This window comes from Mus musculus, chromosome 12 (genome assembly GCF_000001635.26).
Source record: "Mus musculus strain C57BL/6J chromosome 12, GRCm38.p6 C57BL/6J".
NCBI classification, from domain to species: Eukaryota; Metazoa; Chordata; class Mammalia; order Rodentia; family Muridae; genus Mus; species Mus musculus.
The window spans coordinates 70,349,418-70,374,316 of NC_000078.6; the positions used below are offsets into that span (position 1 = coordinate 70,349,418).

The 24,899-nt window shown below is 44.4% G+C and overlaps 1 long non-coding RNA gene across 1 annotated transcript; it reads right to left on the reverse strand.

Annotated features, from left to right (window-relative positions):
- Positions 1-17,331: 17,331 nt before the first annotated feature.
- Gm40435 lies at positions 17,332-19,158 on the reverse strand. Its single transcript, XR_872791.3, has 2 exons — positions 18,085-19,158; positions 17,332-17,680 (listed from the first exon to the last, which is right to left on the reverse strand). It is a non-coding gene; the product is annotated as a predicted gene, 40435 (long non-coding RNA).
- Between the last annotated feature and the right edge of the window lie 5,741 nt (positions 19,159-24,899).

Consider the following 24,899-nt stretch of genomic DNA (forward strand, 5'->3'; position numbering starts at 1 on the left):
ATGGGCACAGTTATTGCCACTTGTCAGATTAGTGATCTGAAGCTAAGAAAACCAGAGGAACCTCTCACGATCCAGCACCGGTGAGGCTAGGGTTGGAACCCAAGAGCGGGAAGGTTGTAGCTCCTTTTCTTCATTCACCAAGTAAATAGTCCATATTTTGTGAGGTTCTGGTGTAACGAACCTGAAATGTTAATCTTTTGCTATCCTGCTTAGCTTCTCTGAGAGTTTAACATTTTTAAAATTAATTTCTGTTTTTGTTAGGCCTTTGAAGATGTTCTCTCATGTTGTACTACTTGTCCAAGGTGTGCTTTAAAGCCCACCACCCCAAGTTATCTTTTAAGGGGCATAAAAAAAATCTGAATGCAATTGGTGACCTTGTAGAAATGCCAGCCCACAGGGAGACTAATTTTTCTGTCCCAGCTGGCGGTTGACTGAGCCCTGGAGTGTGGGATTGCTGGTCCTGTAGTTCCCTCATTCTTGGTAATGACTGCAGATGTTCTCAGTTTGAAAATGCCGGATGTGGCCCCATGAAGCTTACCATTCACCCAAATGATGCTCTTTAGCAATGAGTTGAGCAAATTAGAAGTGCGCTGGCAGCGTTTCCACTTTTAGAGGGAAGATGAATGTTTTCTGATGAAAGATACAATTGCATTTGTATTTTTTTTTCAACTGTACTGCTTGATGACTAATTCCGTATTCTCTCTGAGCTAAAGAACAAACACAAGGAAGGAAGTATTTTCTGATATCACTCCATGTTCTCGTTTAGAGCCATTTGTCTTTCGATGCATGGGTGTGTGTGTGTGGAGAGGAGGTTTGGAGGCTCCTTCTTCAGCACCTAACAGTTTGCCTGTGTGCTGCCTTGCTTTCCACCATCATGGACTAAACCTCTGAATCTGTAAGCCAGCCCTGGTGAAGTGTCTTCCTGTATAAGAGTTGCCATGGTTATGGTCTCTTCACGGCAATAGAAACCCTAACTAAGACAGGACCCCAAACCTAATCCTTAGAACAATAGCTGGTAGTGCCTACTTCTGGATTAGCTCAAACCAGCCTCGGGGCTTACTCCACTTGGGAACTGTGCTCAGAATGTTCGGTGATAGGGGTACTTAAACCCAGATTAATATTTATGCATGTTATACATCTACTTATAACAGGCTGAATTCTGGGTAAAATGAGCTTCTAAGAAAAAAGCATACCCCTTTCCTGGAAGTGCTTACCCAGAGAGATGCACAAGTAGAAGAGACTGGATGTCCCTCCTCTGCCAAGCATGAGTCATTACTGCTCAGCACAGCACATGGCCTTTTCTTCTTCTAAGGAGTGTATTCTTGCTTCCTTGCCCGCTCTAATTAAAATGTTGAGGTTTGGATCGACTGTTTCCCATTTGAATTCTCCTCTTTCAGGAGTATGAGAGCTGAGTGTTACTGGCATAGAGTCCGGAGAAAAATAGAGACATTATACACATTGGATTAGGAGAGTGCCCACCAAATATTGTTGATGGAGACAAGTAGTTTGCATTGGAATTGTTATACTTTTGTGTTGCTGGGACAAGAATATGTGAGAAAGGTTTACAGGGAGGAATTATTTATTTTGTCCATCTTACCTCTTCAGAGGCATCGGTCCACTGTGGGTAAAAAGTGTAGCAGAAAAGAACACTCACATAATGACTGACAGGAAGCAAAAAGAGAGACAGGAAGGGACCAGGGACAAGATACCCTCGAGGACCTATCAGTGGCTTGTTTCCTCAGGTAGGTCAAACTTCTGAAATGACCAGAACTTTAGAAAATATCACTGACTATTCCCCCCCCACCACCTCAGTTTTAATACACATGTTTGGGTGGGGTGTTTCATATTCAAACTATAACAGGAATCTACATAAGATACCAAAAGGTTTTGGTAGACTCAGCAATGTCCCTCTTTAAAATCTCCGTACTTGCACATATCTTCATATGGTTGTGTAACTCCGTAAAAACTTATTCAAACATATGCACCAAGTTGTAAACCATGATCACTTGAAGCTCCCAGGCTGGAGCTGGAGGGGTGGGTAGAAGCCATTCCAAATAACCATTATTGTTTCCCTAGAAACTAACCTGAGATGACCAGACAGGTGAAGCTAGCATGTTCCTGTATCACTGCACAGCTCAGCATGGCTCAGACAGCAGTAAAGTGAGAAGATTGGAGGGAACAGATAGGAGAAAGCCAGGAGCGCCGGTCTTGAAAAAGCTAAGTGGGCGCACTGTGTCTTAGGGCTTGTAGATCCAGCCCCTGTTAGGCATAACATTAACTTGGTTTCTCTATTATGTACTGCTGGGCCTCTTGGTATCTCTACAATAAACTTTACTCTCCTGATTAGCCTAAGTTTGCCTTTCTTCTTTGTAACCGAAAGTCCTAAGTAAAGTTGGTTAATAAGTCATATTTTAGCTGTTTACATCTTTACATCCCATCGAGGCAGATGCTGTTGGTACCCTGCCCGGTTTTTCTTAGCATGTACTCTTCCATGATAAAGACTATCACAAAGCTTCTGTGACCCTTTGAAGACTTTGTCTAGCCTGAGAAGCAGACTCAGTCCACGCACTGGGCAAGCTGAGGCTTCAGGAAGAGAATACTCTTAGAAATAGCACATGGGGCCAAGGAGAGAGCCCAGTTTATAAAGTGTCTTCCATGTAAGGATGAGGGCATGAGTGTGGGTCCCCAGAACTGCCAGAAAAGGCAAGCACATTCTCCAACGTAACAGAGGGCAGAGACACGCAGATCCTGGGAGCCCATCAGCTAGCCAGCGTAGCTCAGCCTATGAGCTCCAGGCCCAATGAGAGACCCTGCCTCAAAAATTGAAGTGGAGAGTGATTAAGAAAGACACCCCAAGTGTGTATAGAAGTTTACCCAAACACATTTATACCCATGAATACCCCCCTCTCTTTCACACACACACACACACACACACACACACACACACACACACACACACACAGAGAGAGAGAGAGAGAGAGAGAGAGAGAGAGAGAGAGAGAGAGAGAGAGAATAGCCCAAACAAGGTTGCTCTGATGGTTTGAATAAAAATGGGCTCCATAGACTCATGCTTTTGGCCCATAGGGAGTAGCACTATTAGGAGGTATGACCTTGTTGAAGTAGGCATGGAAGTGAATCACTCTGGCTGCAGGCTTTAAGGTCTCACATATGTTTAAACTATACCCAGTGTGCTACACAGTCTCCTTCTGCTACCTGCTGATAAAGTTGCAGAACTCTCAGCTCTCCAGCACACTGCCATACTTCCCCCATGAGGATAATGGCCTGGACCTCTGAAACTGTAAGCTAGTTCCAAGTGAATGTTTTCCTTTATTGGTGTACCTTGGGTGATGGTGTCTCTTCTCAGCAATGAACCCCATACGACAGCTGTTAAGTGAGTGAGTGTCTTCTGCCTGATGCCTCAAAGCTTTGCAGTGGAATGAGCAAGCTGTCCAGTGTGGCTTGATAGTTCACCCTTGACTTGATACCTTTTAAACTTTTCTTCCATCATTTCCTTAATGGTGATCTTTTGGAGGATTGCTAAATAAAATACTTGCACTTAAATTTGTTTCTCAGGGCATGCTTCTTGGAAAAGCCTAATCCAGATGAGGATTGAGTGAGTGGGGAGAGAGCAGGTGCATGTTGAAAAGGGGACGTGGAGTCGTCTGAGGATGTGGAGCAAAAGGAAGTCTCAGTTACTGCTGATGGGAATGCAAACCACAGCACTTTGCAGAATTCAGCAGTTTTCTACAAGGTAAAACAAAGTTTTACGACACAATCCAGCAATTCTACTTCTTGGTGTTTACTTAAATGTGTTGAAACCTTATGCCAACATACTGTTGTAGTCTGATAGGGTTGCTAAATTAAAAGTCCATGAACTGAGCAGATTACAAACAACAATAATTTATTCTGCACAACTGTGGAAGCAGAGAAGTTTAGTGTCAGGGTGTCAACATGTTTAGGATTGAGTGAGGGCTGCTTTTTGGTATCATAAATGACAGCAGTGCTCTGTGGTAGAAAGGTCTAAGAGATTCTTTGGGGTCTTCTATAAGGTTTCAGATCCCATTCATGAAGGCAGAGCCTCCCAGGGGCTCCCATTCCTAGTGCCATAATTCTGGCATTTACGATTTCAGCATATGAAATTTGGAGGACACAAACACTGGATTGTTGTGTGTGTGTGTATGATAGATCTATCTATCTATCTATCTATCTATCTATCTATCTATCTATCTATCTATCTATCTATCTATCTAAAGTCCTCTGATCCTGTTACAGATGGTTGTGAGCCACCATGTTGTTGCTGGGATTTGAACTCCATGACCTCTAGAAGAACAGCTAGTGCTCTTAACGGCTGAGCCATCTCCCCAGCCTGATGGTTGCATATTTACAGCTGGTTTATTTATAATCTCCAGTACTTACCCTCCGATAAGCAAGAGGACAGCCATTCTGTGATGCATTCAGAGGACAAAATAGTGCTCACTCATACAAAGATGTGAACATTCATGTCACAGGAAGAGCCTTGAGTACACGTTGCTAAGTGAAAGCAGCCAATCTAAGAAGGTTTCATAGGTACCGGACCATAGCTTTATACTATTCTTGGTCACAAAGCTTCTGTGGTCTTAGATCTTCCCTTTCTCAGTTGCTTGAGTACCTTAAGACTCAGTTTGTCCTTCTGTAAGCTGAAGATACTCGTCTGGGTTATGGTTTGGATCTGAAATGCCCTCAAAGCTTGTGTGTTCAGTCTTGGCCCCCAGTGCAGTGTGCAGTGGTGATTGGATCATAAAGGCTCTTAACCTCATCAATGGATTAATCCATCAACTCAAGGCTGGATGGACTGTGGCAGCTGGTGGGAATGTAGGAGGTATAGCCTCCTTGAAGCAGGTCACTGGGTATGTTCTGTGTTCTAGATATGGGTTATCTTCACTCTCCCCTCCTCCCTTTCTCCTTCTCTCTCTCCCTCCCTCCTTCCTACTCTCCTTCCTCTGCTTCTTGTCTGCGATAAGATGAGCTTTGTGGCTGTATTATATCCCTCCCTGCCTTGACCATCAGCCCAGAAACAATGGAGCCAGTGGACTGAAGCCTCCAAACCCTTCCTCTTTGAACTTGAATCCTTGTAGGAATTTGTCAAAGGGATGCAAACTTGACCAACACAATAATTTGGTTTCAGATTCTTAAGACTTGTTAGGGAAAAAAAAAGGGGGGGGCATTGGTACCAGTATTAGTCAGGGCTCTCCAGAGGAAAAGAAATGATAGGATGAACACACACACACACACACACACACACACACACACACACACACACTCACACACACACACACACACACACACACACACACACACACACACACACACACATTTTAAATGTTAATTTTAAAAATTCAGCTTATGTTAAAATAGTAACAAACTGCCTCACACCCAAGAAGTTGAGAACCCAGGAGCTCTTCAGGCCACAAGGCTGGGCACTTCAGTAGTCCCAATCTGGTGCTGAGAATCTGAAAGGTTCCCAGAGAGCCATTGGTCCTCAGTCAAATACGGAAACCTAGAAACGCTGCTTCTAATATCACTGAAGCAGCAACAGGGTGAATCAACTCAGAGACGAGAACCAAGGCCAGTGTGCAAACGGCAAACGGTCTTCTGTTTGCTGCACTGGCCCTCTCTTCCAAGCGTGGCCACTAATAAATACCCTTTCTCCATTCTTCATGATTATCCATGCGTTTAATTGGCCTATTAAGGCTGGATGGCTGGACCTTGGTATTTTAGGACTAACTGGGTTCAGGCTTTGACCCTAACAACTCCTGGATGTTGAGTTCTAAGAACGCCAAAGTCTCTACCAGTCTCTCATTTTAGGACATATCTTGGGAGGAAGAGGAAGATCTGCTTGGGGATCTTGAGGGAGAAAATTTCTCAGTTATTCTCCCTCCTGCCTGCTGAGACTAGGAGAGACCTGGGGGTTCACTTAGTCCTGCAAACATCTTACATATGCACCCGTACTAAGTGTTAGGCTAGAGATACTTTAAATGGCATGAAAGCAGGATAAAATAGAGCAAATGCTCACCTGAGAAAGGAGAATTGGTAAGACTGGATAGCTTCTTCTGTTCTTTGTTATAGCAGTTTCATTTTATTTGTCGTGCAGAAAATTTCTGCTTCAGATGCTTAAAACCATCCTCTTGTATGGCACCTCCCTTTCCACTAATACTTTGTTATGTAGATCTCTTTTAGCTGTCATAGTCCCAATGAGTAGGCGGCTTTAGAGGAATGGAGGTTCCCAGACATGACATAAATGCTAAAGAGATACAGGTTTGGGTCACCCACAGGGCCAGCCAAATCAATTTTGCAAGGCAATATTCTGTTATCCTATTTTCCCTTCCTGTCTTTAGAAATTGATGGAGAAACACTGATTCCCTACGAGAGTGAGTTTGTTGAGTGTACTTTCGCTATACTGCTTAAGCTCCTGTTATGGCCACGATACCAGCCTCCATTCAGCCTTCCTTGAATCCATGCGTAAAAGACAAACACACAGAGTTGTTCAATATGAACTTGCCTTTGACACAATTGCTGGGCACTACTATCTCCTGCCTGGAAAAGCATGCCCTTATCAATATTCTTATCTCCACACCTCCCACCTGCCCTAAACTTGAGTTGCTCAGTTATATCTAGTCCCTGATAAACATCCCTGACCACCGCCTGTAGGAGCGGCCTGTGTGGCCACTCCATTTGGAGATCTCACGTGGCTGGTCAACTTTTCTCCATAAGAAGCATGGTGAAGTCTCCTCCCATCTCCTCTGTTCTCTCTGCTTGCCTCCAGAGACCCGGAAGTCGTGCCTATCCCTTCTGTCCATGACTTCTTTACTGACAGATCAAGAACCAACTGGGATACAGGACCTTAGCATCAGCACCACACCTACATGAGTTTATGTCTATCTGCTTTTGCTCTGGCCTAGAAACTCCAGAGAGTTCATGGTCCCCTTCCTGGAGTCTGAAATATTCAGTTTTTTGTTAAATATTACAATCAATGACACTTTTCAAAGATAGCACTTGATAGGCATCTTCAGTGACACAGATACTGGCCAGATTAGACCAGATTAAAAGTATATAAAGGCAAGTTGATTAGGAGGCAGCTCTTGATCTCCATCTCACAGGTGGAGATCAGTGATGTCATGAATCCAGGTTAAAGCAAGGGAGTTCTATAGAGTTTACACAAGAATCTGGGATGTTGTCCATATACGGTCAAAAACTGAGCCCCTAGATGGGCACTCTTGGGTGGATTGCTGGAAACTCAGAGACAAGGAGTGATGGATGGCATGTTAGCCGGGAGTTTCCTCCAAGCAGACAGGGAAGTTTTCTCTGTGTGGGAGGGATTTGGGGAAGGAAAGCATTTGGGGTTCCCAGCTTGTACAGGGGATAAGCAAGAGTTCTATCCTAACAGTACAGTCTAGGAATAAGCTTAGTTTAAAGTTCCCTCCATTGTAGCAAAAACCCACCACCCTTACTAAACAGAACAGGACACATTTTGCTTGAAAGTGTGTCTATTCTGGCAAATGCTATCTATGGAGTTTTCCAACAAATGCTGCATGAACATTTTCTTAATCCAGCAATTTTTACTAACAAAAGCAGACATTTTTATTGATATTATTATTGCTAGAATAAAACCCCTTTCCCTTGTAAGTGATACTTCCTGATCATCTTCATTCCCCTATTCAAGCATCCTCAGTCTCCACTCAAGCACCCATCACCAGCTACAGGGGCTCAGAGCCCCATCATGTCTGCTTCTCCAGGGAGGAGTACCTCACAGTTGCTCACCTCAGCCACAGTGTGGCATCTTCTTCAGCTCTGGATCTGCTAATGTGTATTTACCTGTTGCTTATAAGGAATACTGCACCAGCGTTGCTGCTTTTAGTTATGTTTTAGCCTCTAATTTACTCCTTTAGTATTCTTAGGTAAATGTGTGACTAGGCTAGTCATAACTGTAGCCTCTGGATTGTTTGTGCGTGCTATCCATATACAGATAGCTTGTGAGAACATATGACTTCATCACGCCCTGCGACAGATTACTCAAGTCGCAGAATCTATCACGTCCTCTGGTGTGAATTCAAATTCCTCTGTGATCCTAGAAAACTATTGAGAATTGCATAACTTTTGGCTTCTTGCTTAGCATAGAATCTGTGGCGTTGGGGAAATGGTTTTATGTGTAAGAGAACTTGCTGTTTAAGCGTGGTGACCTAAGTTCAAATCTCTGTTACTCCCTTAAAAAGCCAGGGTTGGACACAAAACCAGTAATCTTAGAGCTGTTGAAGGGTGAGACAGGACAGATAGGCGAAGCTTACTCCTCACTAGCCTGCCTTCTGATTCAGGGAGAGAGCCTGTTTCAAGACAGAGAGCGACACAGACAGGAGAACACCTATGTCTCCTCTGGTTTCTTTACACAAGTGCATAGATGCACACAGCCATACAAACATGTGTTCCTATAAACCACCCACATTCAACACAAAAGCATAACTTTGAAAAACAAGCATTTTAAAGCTAAGTAAAAAATAATAAAGTAAAATTCAACTCAACAACTGTCATTAAAGTTAGATGCCTATGTATTACATATAAGAGGAGATATTTGGCCACTTGGACATTTCCCTTCTGGTATGAATTCTTCTCCTCCCCCCCCCCCCCAGTAATTTCCTGAAGGAAGAACCTGATGGTGAACTTAATGGAGAAAATTAGAGGTCTTGCTTCCACCAGAGATGGACTGGGAGGGAACCCTACAGGAGCTAGGAGGCCAGTGTCTCCTAATTGGCTTTATTGATATGGCCAAACCTCTATAAGTAAAGAAACGCAGGTATCATTCTCTCTCCTGGCTTCTGTGCTTCATTCTAGCTTCCTTTCCCAATTCTGTCTGTGTTGTTGCTCTGTGACTAACAGGTTCCTCTGCTGTTAGACCTAGCCCTCTTAACAAGCCCCATGGCCAATTCCAAAAGAAACCATCAACAAAGTAGTAACCTGCTACATTGTCATTTAAAGGTAAGTTATTAATGCTAGAGGCCTTTTTTTGGTAGAGATAGGAATCTAGTCGTTGTTAGAGGGTATGCATAACATGTCATAAGGATTCACAATGAGCAGGCCAAACACACCAGTGACTTCCTGGTAACGCCCAGTTCTCGTTAGAGCTCCTTCCTTCCCCCTGAGGGGTGTATCAGGAAGGCAGAGCATGTCTTCCCTGGGAACCAAAGCCAATGAGGGACTCAGGAGCTTCCCTTTGCCATCATTCACACAGAGCTGAGTCTTCTCCACTTCTTCTCCTTACACTACTACTAGGCTCCCAGGGGTGCACACTGCTAAATTTGCCATTTGTTCAGAGGAAAAATTAATTCCCAGTTTGCTTTTGGACACCAACCTTGATCTTAGTAATTCTGCCTGACAGTTTGTTAAAGGCTTTCCGAGTCAGGAAGGGATAATGGGTTTCTGTTTGCATGCCAGCACCCAGGGATTGATTGGTCTTGAATGTCTAGCACAATGTCTGGGGTCAGACAAAGTTTGAAAATTCTGCAGCTGGCTCTCAGTAGTTTTGTTAACATGGGTGAGTTTCTTGTCCCCACCTGAGCCTCAGTTTCTCCATTTGGAAGGATACTGGTGGTATTCACTTGCTCTAGAAAGTGTACCAAATGAGAAGTATATTACAGGTGCATAAAACAGAACTTAGGAACACAGTTTACACTGAGTGAATGCAGCCCTGGTTAGAGGGAAGTAGTGGAGAAGTGATGAGTCCTGACGCTGTTCCCCTATTGTTCACATACAAGACCCTGCCCACCTTGTCCTGAGGACTTTAGTGTCTCCCTGTGTAGTTACAAACATGACTTAGACAAGGCAGTCTCCTCATCTGCTCTGCCTCTGTTCATTCACTTGTGAAATGGGGCTAAGATAATGGATCCCTCGTGGACATATGTAGAAATAAAGTGTACTACTGACAACCAAGCGCAGCACTGGAAGCTCCCTAAAGGAGCGCCTCAGGAATCGTGAAAGACTGGGGCGAGCAGAGGGGGTGGGGGTGGGGGTGGGGCGGTACACTCAGTTTGAAAGCCTTTTCCCCATCAGCAGTTGTCACTCATCCCTATGGAACAAATGCCAATGGGAACTGAATCGGCACACCCTGCTGATCCTCCACGTGGCACAGTAGCGGGCGGGCAGGCGGGCGGCATGGTGGCTACATTCATAAGCCCACCTCCACCGCCTCCCTTCCACCTGTCAAAACTGCAGGGGCTGCTTAGCACCATTTTAATTTGCAGTGAAGTCATCAATAAATACATCTGCCCATGCTCGCTCGCAGGTGGCAGAACACATTTGAGAATTCAAAATCCTGGGTAGAGGAGGGTATGAACTCCGTCAGCTTGTTCTGTCACCAGGCGTGATGTCTGCACACCGTTGTCATCACAGAGCTGTTTGGTATCCGCCAAGCTTAGCGTTTCTTCTCAAGTGGGAGCTAGACTGTTCAACAGAAGAAAGCTTCCTCGAGCCCTAGATAGGAGGAAAAGCTCCTGTCCTTGACTTTATAAAGTGGACGTTTTGGTCTCTGTACTTGAGTGTACAAGCCTGTGCCTTGCGGCCCTAAGGACCTTTTTTGTTCCTCCTCAGTCCTCTTTGCCTTTCATTGCCTTCCCCTCTCTCCTCACAGCCCGAGCCACTACCATATGCAAATTATAAGGTGGAGAGATGGGAGAGCAAGAGAAGCTGAACAGTTTGAGCACCCTGAAGAGAGCTGGAACTGGAGAGAAAGGGTAGAGGGGAATAGCCTGATATGAGAGTAGCCATCCCTGCCACCCAAGGCTATGGTGAAGTCCCATCCCATGCTGCTGTTAAAGTCCGTGTCTGGGTCAATGGCCTTGCAGTAGCTGGGATCCATGCAGATGTCCCTGGTCTGGGCTGCCACCTGGGACCATGCTGATACCCAAGGGCTATGCAGAGCTGGCCCCACCTCTCGCTAGCTGTGGCACTTGGGAGGGCTGGCCCCAACCATTGTCACCTTCACAGCTGTAGCATTTGGGAGAGCGGCCCCTGTACCTTGCCTGGGCAGCACAGTAAAGCTGGCCCTGTTGGCAGGAGTCAGGATACGTGGGCGCAGGCTCCGCCCCCTGCTGGTTGGGGCATTGGGTGAGAGCTCACCCTGGTGGTGCAGTTGCAGGAGATCTAGTGGACTGACCAGCTCAGCTACCACCCAGGCCCAGATTCAGGGCTTTGAGTTGGCTTTTGAGTTGGCCCACTCCACCCTAGCTATAAACTGCTGGAGGTCGTGAAGGGGCCAGTCCTGCAGATCCAAAGCTGCAGTATCTCCACGACACAGGGCAGCAACGGGATAGCTCAGAGGAGTCCTGATGAGGATCCAGTATTAATAGTGTAGTAGAAGCCAGAAGCCTCGAACCAGACCAATGACTCATTGCAATGAAGATTTGCAAGCCGAGAAGTGTGGACAAAAAGGTGTACTGTGGTATTCTCTGCAGCTTCCACACCAAGATGGTTTTTGTAATGTTTTGCTTTTTGCTATTTTGTTTGTTGTTGTTGTTGTTGTCTGTTTGTTTGGATTTTAGGTTGTTTGGTTTGGTTTGGTTTTCTATTTTTTTATTTTAATTTTTAAAATTTTTCTTTTGGCAGGGAGGTTGCCAGGGTGGAGGGCAGATATGAAGGGATGAGGAGGTGAGTGGGATTGGGGTGCGTGATGTGAAATTCACAAAGAACCAATAAAATGGTCTTTGACAACTACAGGGTTTGAACAGTGGCATGATGCCATCAGGTAATGGTAGTTTTGGCTGCAAGCATCACTTTTTTTTAAATTAGTTTTTTTTTTTAAGAAAATCATTGCCCCCAAAATGAGCTTGTGTAAAATCAGTAGACTTTTTCAGCTTCTTAGAGGAAGGTCCTTGGGTACACAAACTTGCCTGGAGTATATAGGCTTTGAGAATGGGCAAGGGCCATGGGAGATGGGATTGCACCAGGAGAGAGTGTCTTAGAGTTTCCTGCTCTGCAGGTTTCTCTTTCCAATGATGGTCCCTAGTCCTTACATCAACTATCTTAGGAAGTGAAGGGTGCAGGTAGGAGCCTGATTTGTTGGTTCACTAACAAGGCCACACTGGAAGGCATTAGTGTCTCAAGTACCAGAAGAAAAATTATATGGGGTTGTAACATTTTCCAGAGACTGGCTTTGGAAGAAGCAATTTTGTAAATAGTACTCTTGAAGCTGTTCAATTGCATGGAAAGTTATAAGTGATTAATTCTCAAACTTTAGAACTGTTCGTTCTTTAGAATTATCAGGTTAGCACTTCGTGACGATGCCTGCCATGTCACTTTTAAGTATTAGCATATGGAGAAATTATCAGGTTCCATCCACCAGGTAAATGTGATTTATCCTTGGGTTTGTAACCGCCTGGCTGGATGCTTTTCACAAAGGGAGATGAGTGGAGTGACTAATGGTGCATTTTGTTTTGCATTATCATAAAAGGACAATAACTAATGGTCTGCAGAGCTCATTTACAAAAGGGTTTTGAAAAGGCTTTCCATCTTCCAGAGAACAAGGGCAGGTACCTGAAGCTCAAACGAAGTTCCCAATCCATCCTTTTCTCTTTTGAGAAATTGGTTTTTTTTGTTTGTTTGTTTTTTGTTTGTTTTTTTTTTTTTTAAGATCCTAGGAAAAGACGGTTTCCAGAAAAACCATTAAGCAGAGAGGCTGATTAATTTAAGTGTTGAGAATTTAAAATACTCCTCCTTTTCAGTAAGGATTTTTCCATAGGCGTTTTAAATGTAAAGGCAGGGACAATGAGTAAAATTGCTTTGTAATTTGTGTCTTACACACATTTTAACAAAACAAATTGCAAAACTGGCTGAAGGTTTTTCAAGATAAAAATGAAGGCATAACCCATGGGCATCTAAATCTGAAAGGTTTCTGTTTAAAAAAAAAATCTTTCCCATGGCCATTTCACAGCGGGCACACTTCTCAGTGGGCACACTTCTCTTTCCTATGTCTGAAACAGTTGTATGGCAACTGAGGTCCTGAGAAAACCGGAATAGGAGGGAAAATAACGAACAACTTGTATCTGATGACTGCAGGAAATCTTTGCAAAGACTTTTTTCTTTAATCTGTTCATAATCACTCTCCTCTTGATTGCTGCACTGTTGAAAATAATGTACCCTGACTTCAAAACCATACTATTCCAACCACTAAATCCTTAAAGCATTCATCTCAGGAGTAGGTGATATTTGATACTTTCAATAAAATGTAAGTGTGTGTGTGTGTGTGCGTGTGTGTGTGTGTGTGTGTGTGTGTGTGTGTGAGAGAGAGAGAGAGAGAGAGAGAGAGAGAGAGAGAGAGAGAAAGAGAGTCAGACAGACACACAGACATACAGACAGACACACAGAAAGAGACAGAGACACAGAGAGAGGCAGAGACACAGACACACAGATAGAGAGACAGAGACAGACAGACAGACAGACAGGTGACAGACAGACACCCTGGGTTTTCTGATAATCTAAGTTAGTAAACTTGAGTTGATATGAACTTTCCAGGTTTGACATTGTTCCTGGCTGAGAACACCATCTTTGTCTGTGGACTCAGCAAGGGAGATTGTCCCACTCAGCATGCTTCCCCATCATGTGGTCCTTGAGAATCTGAATAAAATAAAGGGGAGGGGAGGAAGAAATTGCGTTTGCCCCTATCTCATTATTGAACTGACACCATCCTCTCCTCTTCCATCTTCCTCAGTCCTGGGGCTGGGCTTTACACTATCAGCCATGTTGGATCTCGGGCTTTGAGATCCTGACATACCACTGGCTTTCCTCAGGCTCAGCTGGCAGGCAGTCAGCAGGTGGGGGGGACTCCTCTGTCTCTATAGTCACAGAAACCAGTTCTCACCCTGCCCCTCTGCCCGTGACTAATGCAAATAGAAAAGAAAATGGGCTTAGTTTGGAAATGTTAATCTTTCTCCGGGACAAATGGCCAGGCCTACAGATAAGATTCCATTCTCTAGATAAATCCCACTTTTCCCATATTACAAAAAAATTTTAATCTGATTGGTTTTTACAAGCTAGTAAAATATACTTAAAATCTACCATTTTAGCCTTTGTAAAATGAGTATTCAGTGGCATTAAGAATGTATCTAATGTTGTGCAACCGCTACTTGGATCTGTGTCCAGAAAGATTGCTCATCCTTCCTAGAGGAAACTTTGTACCCATTAAGCATCAGCCTTTCCTCCATGAAGCTGGCAACCACAGCCTACTCAAGTTCTATGAGCTTGCCTGCTCTAGATGTATGGAGTCCAAGACCCCTTGAAAAAGACCTGCATGTTGCAGGAAATATATTAAATCAATCCACGCTATGCCGACTGGCCCTGGTGGGCTGGCTGGCCAGGCACTGGTGGGCAATGGCTGGCCTGTTCTTATCTCATGGAGACTCTGTGACTCAGAGCTCTGAAATCTCTCCACCGAGCTCACTAAGTTCCTAATGGCTGGGTCGTTACTTCACCAACCCCACTCTTCAAAATTCCCATGGCTTTTTGGGTGCACTTCTTGCAACCCCACGCTTTACTGCTGTACCTTTCTCTCTGGAACCCAATTGAGCCACCACATGAAGGAAAAGAAAACACCACTCAAATTCAGTTCAGAAACAATGGTAACTCAATCGCTGGGTACAACAACTAGAATCCTAATCTTGTAAGTCATATTAAATCTAAATCCTCCAGAAGTGAATCCTGGCGGAGTCACTAGTAGCTACATCTTGTCCTCTGGCTGTCCCGTTCAAAAGCTCGTTCAAAAGCTCTCTTCTGCTTCTTCTCTTCCTCCCACCAACCTGGAAGTCCCGCCTACTCTCCCAGTTATTGCTTTCTTTATTCATTAGAGGAAGGTTCTCAAGAAGTCACCTGAGTACTTGACTCATTCCTTGTTCCAGACAAACCCTCCTGGGAAAGTGGAATTAACATCAAACTAGAAATAGCACCAGGGCTATCCACAACACTTGCCCCTTTTTGTCTAATTAAAAGACTCTTTTATCTCAGATATAAATTGAGCACAACTATTAGCATTTTGTAATTTATAAAATACAAGATAGGGCTCCTGAGACACTGACTGCTCTTCCGAAGGTCCTGAGTTCAAATCCCAGCAACCACATGGTGGCTCACAACCACTCGTAATGAGATCTGACTCCCTCTTCTGGTGCATCTGAAGTCAGCTACAGTGTACTTATATATAATAATAAAAAATAAATCTTTGGGCCTGAGGGAGCAGGGACTCAGCAAGCGGGGCCGACTGGAGCAAGCAGGGATGACCAGAGCGAGTGGGGTGGACCAGAGCAAACAGAGATCCTAAAAAGTCAATCCCCAAAAACCACATGAAGGCTCACAACCATTTGTACAGCTACAGTGTACTCACATACATAAAATAAATCAATAAAATCTCTTTTAAAAAGTAAAGTACAAGATAGACCGAACACCCAGTCCATTATTTTTGTCAAATAAATAGAACACGCTGTCATCTATCCTAACTTAAAAGACTTATAAATCCATATGTTATGTCCTGGTTTAGCCTGCATACTATCTGAAAACTAGCTTCTGAAATATGTTCTATCAATGCTAAATAGCCTGGGTTGGCTATGAGACTATAAGTAGACTTTCAACCCAGTCAGAAATCCAAGAATGACCAACATTACCTGAAAATATAAGAAGCTTAAACTCAGCTTCCAGAACTGAGGCAGGCTGTAGAGAGAGCTGTCTACCCATACAGCCCCAGTAAGTCAGGAAGTTGGAGCATCAGTCTTCAGCCTTCTGGCCCAGGATCATCTGACAGACTTTTGAAAAACAGTAATTATTAAGGACTAGCTTAGTCTGTCTCGGCAGAACTAAGCTGCCCTAACTTGTAACTTGTGTCCTCTCAAGAACAGTATGGGTCTGCAGGAGAGATAGGCAATTTCTGCCCAGTGGTCACCTAGCCACAAAGTACTACCTCACCTGGAGGTAGAGATACTTAATTTCTTCTTTGGAATTAACATCAAAATACAAACAGCACCAGGGCCATCCACAACACCTCCAGACTCAATTTAGATTATAGTTAGCCAAAAGTATTAGAACTGCCAGCAGGGGCGTAACCTCTAAGCCAAATCAGAGACATGCTATGGAGAGATGAAGGAAGGGCTGTTCTGCTCTGCCAAGATTGGATGGTCGCGATGACTTCAAAATAGTCCTTGAATGTCTGCTGAGTTACAGAAGCAACAAACACAAACACAGTTGATGGTTGTATCATAACAAAGCAGACGGTCGAGGCTGCACATTCCTGGATGGAGGTCAAGGAATCCAGGTTGTCAGAGAACTTATCTGACTCCAGGAACTTGAGTCAGAGACAAATGGCTATTGGGTACCAAAATGGATGCCTAGCATCAAATGGAGTTTCTTCAGCCATCACATAGATATCAGATATAAGAGAAATAATGTACTGTTTGCCCTTTGTGCTGGCGTATTTCACAGTGTCTTCAAGTTCCATTCACACCGTGGCGTGTATCTGAACCACATTCATTTTCAAGGCTGAAATGTACCCTATTGTATGCATGTCTCTCACTTATCCACTTATTAATGGGCATCTGGGTTGTGCTCACCTTTTGCCTACTGTGAAGATCTGTTCAAGCACAGGGCAAATGGCTGAGGTGCCTATTTAACAGAACAAAGCAGACAATGGCTGCCAGGTTCTCCCAGCATCCCACAGCCAGTCCCTGCCTGTTACAAAGCCATCCTGGCTGACACACCCATCCCCCTACCCTGAACTCTCCATCCTAGGGAACTCAGTTGCTCTTCCCTATAGAATCCTACCATTTTGTTTACCCTCTCTTTTTGTTTTGTTTTGTTTTTAAAAAGAGTTATTTTTTTATCTATATGAATACATTATAGCTGTCTTTAGACACACCAGAAGAGGGCATCAGATCCCATTAAGGGTGGTTGTGTGCCACCATGTGGTTGCTGGGAATTGAACTCAGGACCTCCGGAAGACTAGCTAGTGCTCTTAACCACTGAGACATCTCTCCAACCCTACCCACTTTTTTTTTTTTTTGAACCTTAGAGCCTCCTGGCTGCTATACCTGGTTCCCCTCTCTACCCTCTCCCTTCCCTTTCCCCTCTTCCCACATGGCCTGGCTCAGGATCTTGTCCACTTTGAGCTCTCCCAGATGCCCCTGCCTCTGGTTGTGCTCTCCCACATAGCTTCAATAAATCCTCTCCTCCACCATACCTAGGAGCAGCCATGTCACTTTCCTTTCCCTTTTAGTTCTTTTCATTCATCTGTTTTGACACCAAATGAGTGAGAAAAATAAAAGAATTGAAAAAGAATCAGCAATGAAAGGGGAAAGGCTCTTTCTTTCCCGGCCCCTTGTTTTATTTAGATTCTCAAGGCTTGGAGGACAGGAAAGTACGTTACACTGACTAGGGTGATCTCCTTTGGTGAGTCCACAGACTCAAAAGCTGTCTTCAGCCAGAAACACATGGGGAGCACAGGCAAAAATGATGTTTCATGTGGGAAGTCCATGGTGAGCTTGGGATGGGCACTCCCAGAGTTGCAGATGCAGCTCTGTTGGTTGGCAGAGTGCTTGTCTTGTACAGTGCGCACAAGGCCCTGAGTTCCATTCCAGGGCTGCAGAGAGCAGAGGATGGGGCAGCACAGGACTGTAATCCTGGAATCCTGGAGAGAGAGATGCAACAGGGTTAGAAGTTCAAGGCCAGCCTGGGATGTGTGACATGAGAAAAGAAAGAAGAAAAAAATGGAGGGAGGGGCAGAGAGGGGAGGGGAGGGGAGGAGGGAGAGAGGAGGGAAGGAATGGAAGGATAAAAAGGCAGAGGAGGGGAAGGAGGAAGGAAGAAATGGAAAGAGGAAGGGACGGAGGGATGAAGAGAGGGAGAGAAAGAGGGAGGGAGGAAGGGAGGGAAATGTTCTGAGCGAAATGTGCATTTAAGACATATCCCCTGTACGATAGGTCTACGTATTTCTAAGTAATCCCATTATTACAGCGGAATCAATTTTGTCTTAGATCAACCACTCTGCAGTTAGTAAAGGATGTTCAGTTGCTACAGGACCAGACATCTCACCAATGGCTAAATACAGCAGTGTCTGCTTTGCCACGCTCCTTCCAAACAAACAAGGGCCAAGCAAGCTCTTGTACAAACCCCTGAAGACCTGGGTCAGCGGCCTCATCTGACCTGTGTCTCCAGGGTGTCAGCAAATAATCTCAAGGCAAGCTGACAGAGGGAGTGGGAAAACGCTGAACTGTCTCCCCCCAGCACAGGCTAAACACAGACAGCCTATGGCTGTGGTATAAGCTCTTGAGACAGCAGATCTGCTTCGGGAAGCTTTACATAGTCCTGCTGCTGCCATGGCAACCGCTAGAGCTCTGGGTTCTGCCTGGGCCCTTCCTCCAGCCCTTGGCCACTGAGCTGTGACTGCTGCTAGGTCCTCTGGGAGGACCCAGCGAACAGATTGAAGGGCAGTGTAAGAGAGACACTATTCCTTTCTGAGACTCATGAGGAGGTTGCTGTCTCCAGTGAGACAGCGAGAAGCAAGCGCTGGCTGTGAGGCAAGGGTGCCATTCAGTGGCTCTGGGCTAGGGGTGCTCCAGTTCAATGTACAGCTGGAGGCACAGGCGCCTGCTCCTCTTCCAGCAATCAAATAATCATTAGCAAGCGTGTGTGTGTGTGTGTGTGTGTGTGTGTGTGTGTGTGTGTGTGTGTGTGTAGGGGAGGAGCAAAGACTTGCGCGGCGTGGAACTACTTCCTGATCCGGCATGGTGGGACAGTCTGGTTTGGAGAACACACTGCGTGACCAGGCTTTGTAATAGAAGTCAGAGCCAACACTAAGAAATATCACACAAAAATTTAAATCGTGTTGTTTTCATTTACACCAATATGATTTTTTTTATGTCAGTGGATTGAATAAAACTAAGAAATCAATGAAACTGCTTTTTGGCTTTATTTTAATTTAAGACATTTTCAGATTTTTAAGAAGTGTGATTCTGATGAATTTTGGCACTGGAATGTAATAACTTCTTTATATGGAGAAATAATTTTATGAGAAATATGTCTACATCTTATATTTAAAGTGACCCATTAATACTTTACTTATTTGTGTAATTAAAATTCATAGATGTATGTTTATAAAAGTCACACACTGGACCTAGGGCAGGTCAGATCTTCATGTGCTAAGAAGAAATTCACTTTCTGCATAAAGGTTTAAGGATTTGGAATTCATGGTGTTTATCACTAGGCCTCATATTATATTTCTGCCTTGCTTATCAGTGTATTAATGGTTGGCCATGAACTCCCTACGAGCAAAGTCCTGTCAAGGCTGGTGCCACGATGGTGCTGCCACTGTCTCAGGTGCTCTGTCACGGTCTAGGAATGAAGAGGGACAGTATTTATGCTTTCCTCGCTGAAAGATCAGGGTAGAACAATAATTCACTTGCCTAAACTAGATGAAAGATATAGGAAATGGGGTGGGGAAGGGCTGAAGGATAAAAGAACACAGATATTTTAAACCTTCAGTGACGTTTCAACATGCTGGAGATTGGAAGGCAGGGCTCTTGGCTTCGTCTCAGACTCATGCTGCCTCTGCTGCTGAGTGTGGAGATGAATTTATAACACCGAACTCTTCCCTGCTCACACCTCCCGTTTTCCTCACGCGGTGGTGTAGCTCTGCTTGGTTTTGCCCCTTCGTTCCTCTGAGGCAGTTACCTCAGATGACATAGTGCCATCTGATCATAAGGCGGCAGCCCAGGAGGGCAGATATCCTGACCTTGGACAAACACTCTGTGAGCACCCAGAAACCTACCCGAGAGCTCACCCCACCTGCTGCTCAGCACTGGCCTTGGCGCTGAGACCCAATGCCCATCAAGGCACTTGTCATCATTTATATCCGTGTCTTGGACCTCTAGAGACTTCAGGCTTGGTTTCCTCCATCAAGCAACCCGGTTCTTTGTTGCCAATCTTGTTCGGTGACGCTTTGTTATCATGGCATATTTAATTAGAACATCTCTGTTTTGAAACTGAAGTTCGTTTTCACACTTTTCTTAAAACATTCATTTGCACAAAAAAAGAAATGTATCGATGCATATGCAGCAGGAAGAGCACTTGCTATTCTGAGATGTGACAGAGAAATGATGGGGTACAGAGGAGAGAGAAGGGAGAGAAGGAGAAGCCAGGCATATTCAGGATTACCGGCGACGTCAGAAAGAGTGACGTCTATGATGCAAGTATGCATCTTATACGGTTAAAAAAAAAATGAAGTATTGAAATCTTCTTCCTACCGTTTCTTCTGATTCAGTCAAACTAATTCCCGAGCTTTCTCTGACCTACTAATTGAAGAGCACTCAGAGTTCCTCTGTATGTGCACAGAGGTTATAAATCAACCAGTTTATCTGTTCATTCAATTGACTGTCAATTGCATTAGGTACAAAATAGACAAATATTTTTGTCCCACAGAAGGTTATATTTCAGCTGGAAAAGACAGAAAGGGATTTATCCAGATGCAATGAGATTGAAAACAGTGTTTTAGACCAGGGTTTTGGAGCCAGGCAAGAGAAAAACAGAGACCCCAAGAGAATCAGGACCACTATCAGGGGAACCATCAAGAAGCCAAGGCGTGAACAATGACACAAGTCAAGGTAGCTATCATGGGGGAAACATGAGTCCCACTCACAGTGAGGAAGACTTTTTCTTTTAAAACTTGGGCCTATGTGACAGCGGCATTTTAAATTACCTCAGGAGATCCAGCATGCCTCATTGCTCAGAGGTGACTTCAAGACATGGTCTGCTGGCTCTCCTCAGAAAGGCAAGTCCTCTCCCTTTGTTGCATCTTGCCAACACTGGGAAGAGCCTGGGATACTCTGTGAGACTAGTGCGTGCACTTCTTTCCTCTTGCAGAAGCTGGGGTCAGTGGCTGTAGCTCCACTGTCCCAAGGGGACATCTCTGTTCCTTTGCTTTGGGAGCCAATGGAGGGGAAGCTAAGTGCACACACAGAATCCTGTGACCCCTACTGTGTAGCTCTATTGTTGTGGGATAGATCATTTTATTCTGTCTTGATAGGGCATACTTTCTTAAGGTTATAGAAAAACTTTTGGATTCAGTTGTGGGGACTGGCCAAGGTTACACAGGTCTTAAATGCGGAATTTGGAAGCCTGTTTATTCTGGAGCTGGATGGATTCACCCCAGTCCTTGCCTGTCAAAGCAGAGTCCAGGTTAAGGGGGTATCTGCTGCCTTTTTAATTATTATTATTTTTTTTAAGGATTCTTAGGTTAGGGGCTTAAATGGGGAAATGGGGAGCACTGAGAAGCGTGATTTGGAGCAAGAGACTTGTCAGAATTATTATCAACACAGAAAGGCAACATGGTGTGGCCCTGAGGAGAGTTCAGGCCTGTGAGGCAGGATATGGGCCCTTTTCTTCAGATCTCAGAGGAAGGCAAAGGTCGGTGGTCCTTGGTACTGTCCTTAGGTGTCTCTTGTACCCAAGCTGGTAAGGGAGGGTCTTGCATTCTGGGAAAGAGAGGAAGGGATCTTGGTACTGTGTGGCTTAGAGGATGCTGGGGTACTGGGTAGAAGTACATTAGGTTAAGGTGTTCCTATTAGATCAGTAGCTTTCTGATGTTTTCGAGCCCAGTAGCCTGGGCTTACACACTTCCTAGAGGGAGTGAGAACAGCCCCTACCATTCATTTTCCTGGAATTCATATGCCCAGGCAATCTTAGAAGGTTACTCAGTGAGGCATCTTTGCCCGGTAGCAGTAGGCATTCCAGATTCAACTATGAGTGCTGAGATAGAGAGATGAGATGAGGCATGCCCTGGGCAGCAGCTCATCTGAAATCTAACATTATTTTCTTGGAATCTGGATACCTGGTGAGCTTATTAGAGGGTCGCAGAGGCATGGGAGTCTTTGGATAGTGGGCTTGGCATTTTCTTTATGGCAGCCGAGAGGAGGAGGTTCCTGGAATCTGGAATCTGTAGAGATTAGAAGTCTGTGTAGTTGCTCGGACAGCTTCTTCTTGCTGGGACTGGCTTGTTAATCAAGGATGAACATATTTTCAGAAACAGCCCTGAGAGGCTCTTTGCTCTGCGTGTCACAGTGTTGCACAGCTCACTTCAGAATGCAACAATAAGGAGATAGACTGCCGTAGACCCTCTGGGCCCCTTTGTCTGCGTGGAATGGGTCTCTAGTCACGGGTGGACAAAGCGTAGGATGAGTGACAAAAAGATGTACACAGGAGAGGCCGTGTGGAATCTGAATGTCATTTTTCAAATCGAACATCAGACTTTTTATGCAGAAGACAATAAGGAAGTTGGGTGACATACCCACAAGGTACAAATGAGGTAACCGGATGCTTAATGACTCTTACACAGAACAGAGGAAATGAAAACGCAAAGACTGGCAGGAACTGGGCAATAAAATAACTGAGACAGAGTCAGCTCTATCTAAGGTCAGCTATAGTCTTAGAAGCCAGGTGTGAGAACTTTTCACTCCTAGGGCAAGGGCTTTCACACCCAAGTCATGGTTCTAACTAGGGAGTTCCGTTCTAGCTAACCATCTCATGAATAATGCAATACTCTAAAACCACAGCCCGATCTACTTCCTAAACCATTGTAAATTCCTGTATATGGGAGTGACTTGGCTTTTATTGATAGTGTAATACCAGAGGCTATTCTGAATGTCACTGTCTAGCTCAAGGACGTTCTAGGACTGTTGGAACACTGGCGGAAGGCTTTAGCTATGTCAGAATTCAATCTTAAAAGGCACTTATAATAAGATGATACTGAAAGAGAGCACGTGGATCCATACACTAGACTAACTCGGGAATGGAGAATTAAGGGAATGCCAGACTCCAGGAGGAGAGCTTCCTTGAAACTCTTTTTGCCTCATGAGCAGCTTTTAGGCATCCCTGCCTGACAGGCTGACTCGGCCGGAGTGCAGTGGCAAGAGACATTTAATTTCTGGCGTTTTGTCAAGCTTTTTAGTTGAAATAATCTTTAAGTAATTTTCAGTTTTTAGCTTAAGTTTATAGCAATAGCTAATTTGTCATCCAAAGATACCTTCTTCTTGCAGGAGGAAAATAAATATGAGTGTAATTATCCTTGGTGTTTTCTAGAAACCCCTGTGAGCTGCCAAATGGCTCTACCTGAGAGTGCAGGAAACAAAACAACTGTGATCATTAATGGTAGCAAACATGAACTATCTGGTCTGAGTTTTTGTCATCAGCAACACCACCAACTGCTTCTGATTTCAGGGAACATCTGATTTTTATTAAATGCAAAGCAGTGCCTATATACAAGGGACCCAAGTCATGGCATCCACTTGTACACAGTTCATATATAGTATCTCAGGCCACATGGTCAAATGAATCCTTGAGGACCATGTTATGAATGAATGAATGAATGAATGAATGAGTGAGTGGATGAATTAATGAAATGTTTGTGTTCATGGCTGTGGTGGGGAAGAGATGAAAGATCTTGGCCATGTCAGAGATGTTCTGACTCAGAACCCTGACACTCACGCCACATAGAATCTTCCAGAGTTCCTTTTCCCCAAGTTATTTTCTGCATGAATCATTCTAAAGTTCTCTGCAGACACAGCGGGACTCTGGGGTGCCCGCTATGTAAGCATCCCCACCCCACAATGTGTGAACGTGTGGGAAGTGTTTTTAAGATTCTCTTCCCCAATCATCTTGCCTTTTGGCAGATGACACAATTAAGGTGCAGTCTGTAGGTGGACATTTTCTAGATTATGAAATAAAGGAGGCTAGTGGGTGACTGCAGAGAGGCAATGGCATTGACGGAGTAGAGAGAAGATAATTCCAGAGTTAGGGGGAAAAATCCCTTCACAGAATACAAAGAACCATGGAATGCAATACTAATAAAATAAAACAATGGGAAACAAACACCCAACACTTCAGGAAGAGATGACCTCAAAGACAAAGATCATGCATTTTCTAACTGAAACTCACTTTTTGTGTACTTCCATTAATTAACCTCCCAACACACACACACACACACACACACCACCTACATACAAAAGTATAATGTTGTAGGTAAATATGATTTATTTTTAAAAGGTCCTGGGTTTGGTGAAATGGTTTATCAGGGAAAGAAGCCCAATGCCAGGCTTGACAGCCTGCGCTTGATCCCTAGGACACACACGGAAAGAGGAGAGAACTGATTGCTGCACATTGTCCTCTACTCTCCACTAGTGTCCCATAGCATGGACACACACATGCACACACACACACACACACACACACACACACACACTCACATACAATTACATAAAATGTCATAAACCACCAAAACCAATTGATTCCCAAAGTATCTTCTAAATATAGTTGTATTAAACTATAATTGTAAAAAATCCTATTTATGGAGGATACCTGGTTAGGTAATTGAGTAGTTTAGTCTCAAGGAACTTGACCACAGTGACTTTAGGGATGAGACTGAGTGAGAGCTTTAACCTTGAAGGCTGACACTTGGTTTTGCTGGCACAACACCATTGATCCATCTCCGAGGGCCAGTTTACTATTGACTGAGGGACACAGTCAACTACCAAACTCACAGTGACACACATAAAACTTCCCCATGGGCAGGAGTCCGGCTCTTCAAAGCCAACTCGTTATCTCTTTATAGAAAACCATCAAAAGAAGTCAGGTTAGAACCAGGAGATTGTAAGAGCAAGAACTCAGGACCCAGAAGCATTAGCGATTGGTCAATGGAAGATAGTAGTGTGGGGTAGTTGATGTAGACGCTTCCAAGAGCTAAACAGTGGTCTAGAAGAGATGTCTCAGTCAGTTAAATGTGTATCTTGCTGGTATAAGGACCTGAAATTGATTTTCAGACTCCACAGTAAGAAAAGCTGGATGTGGTAGTGTGTGCT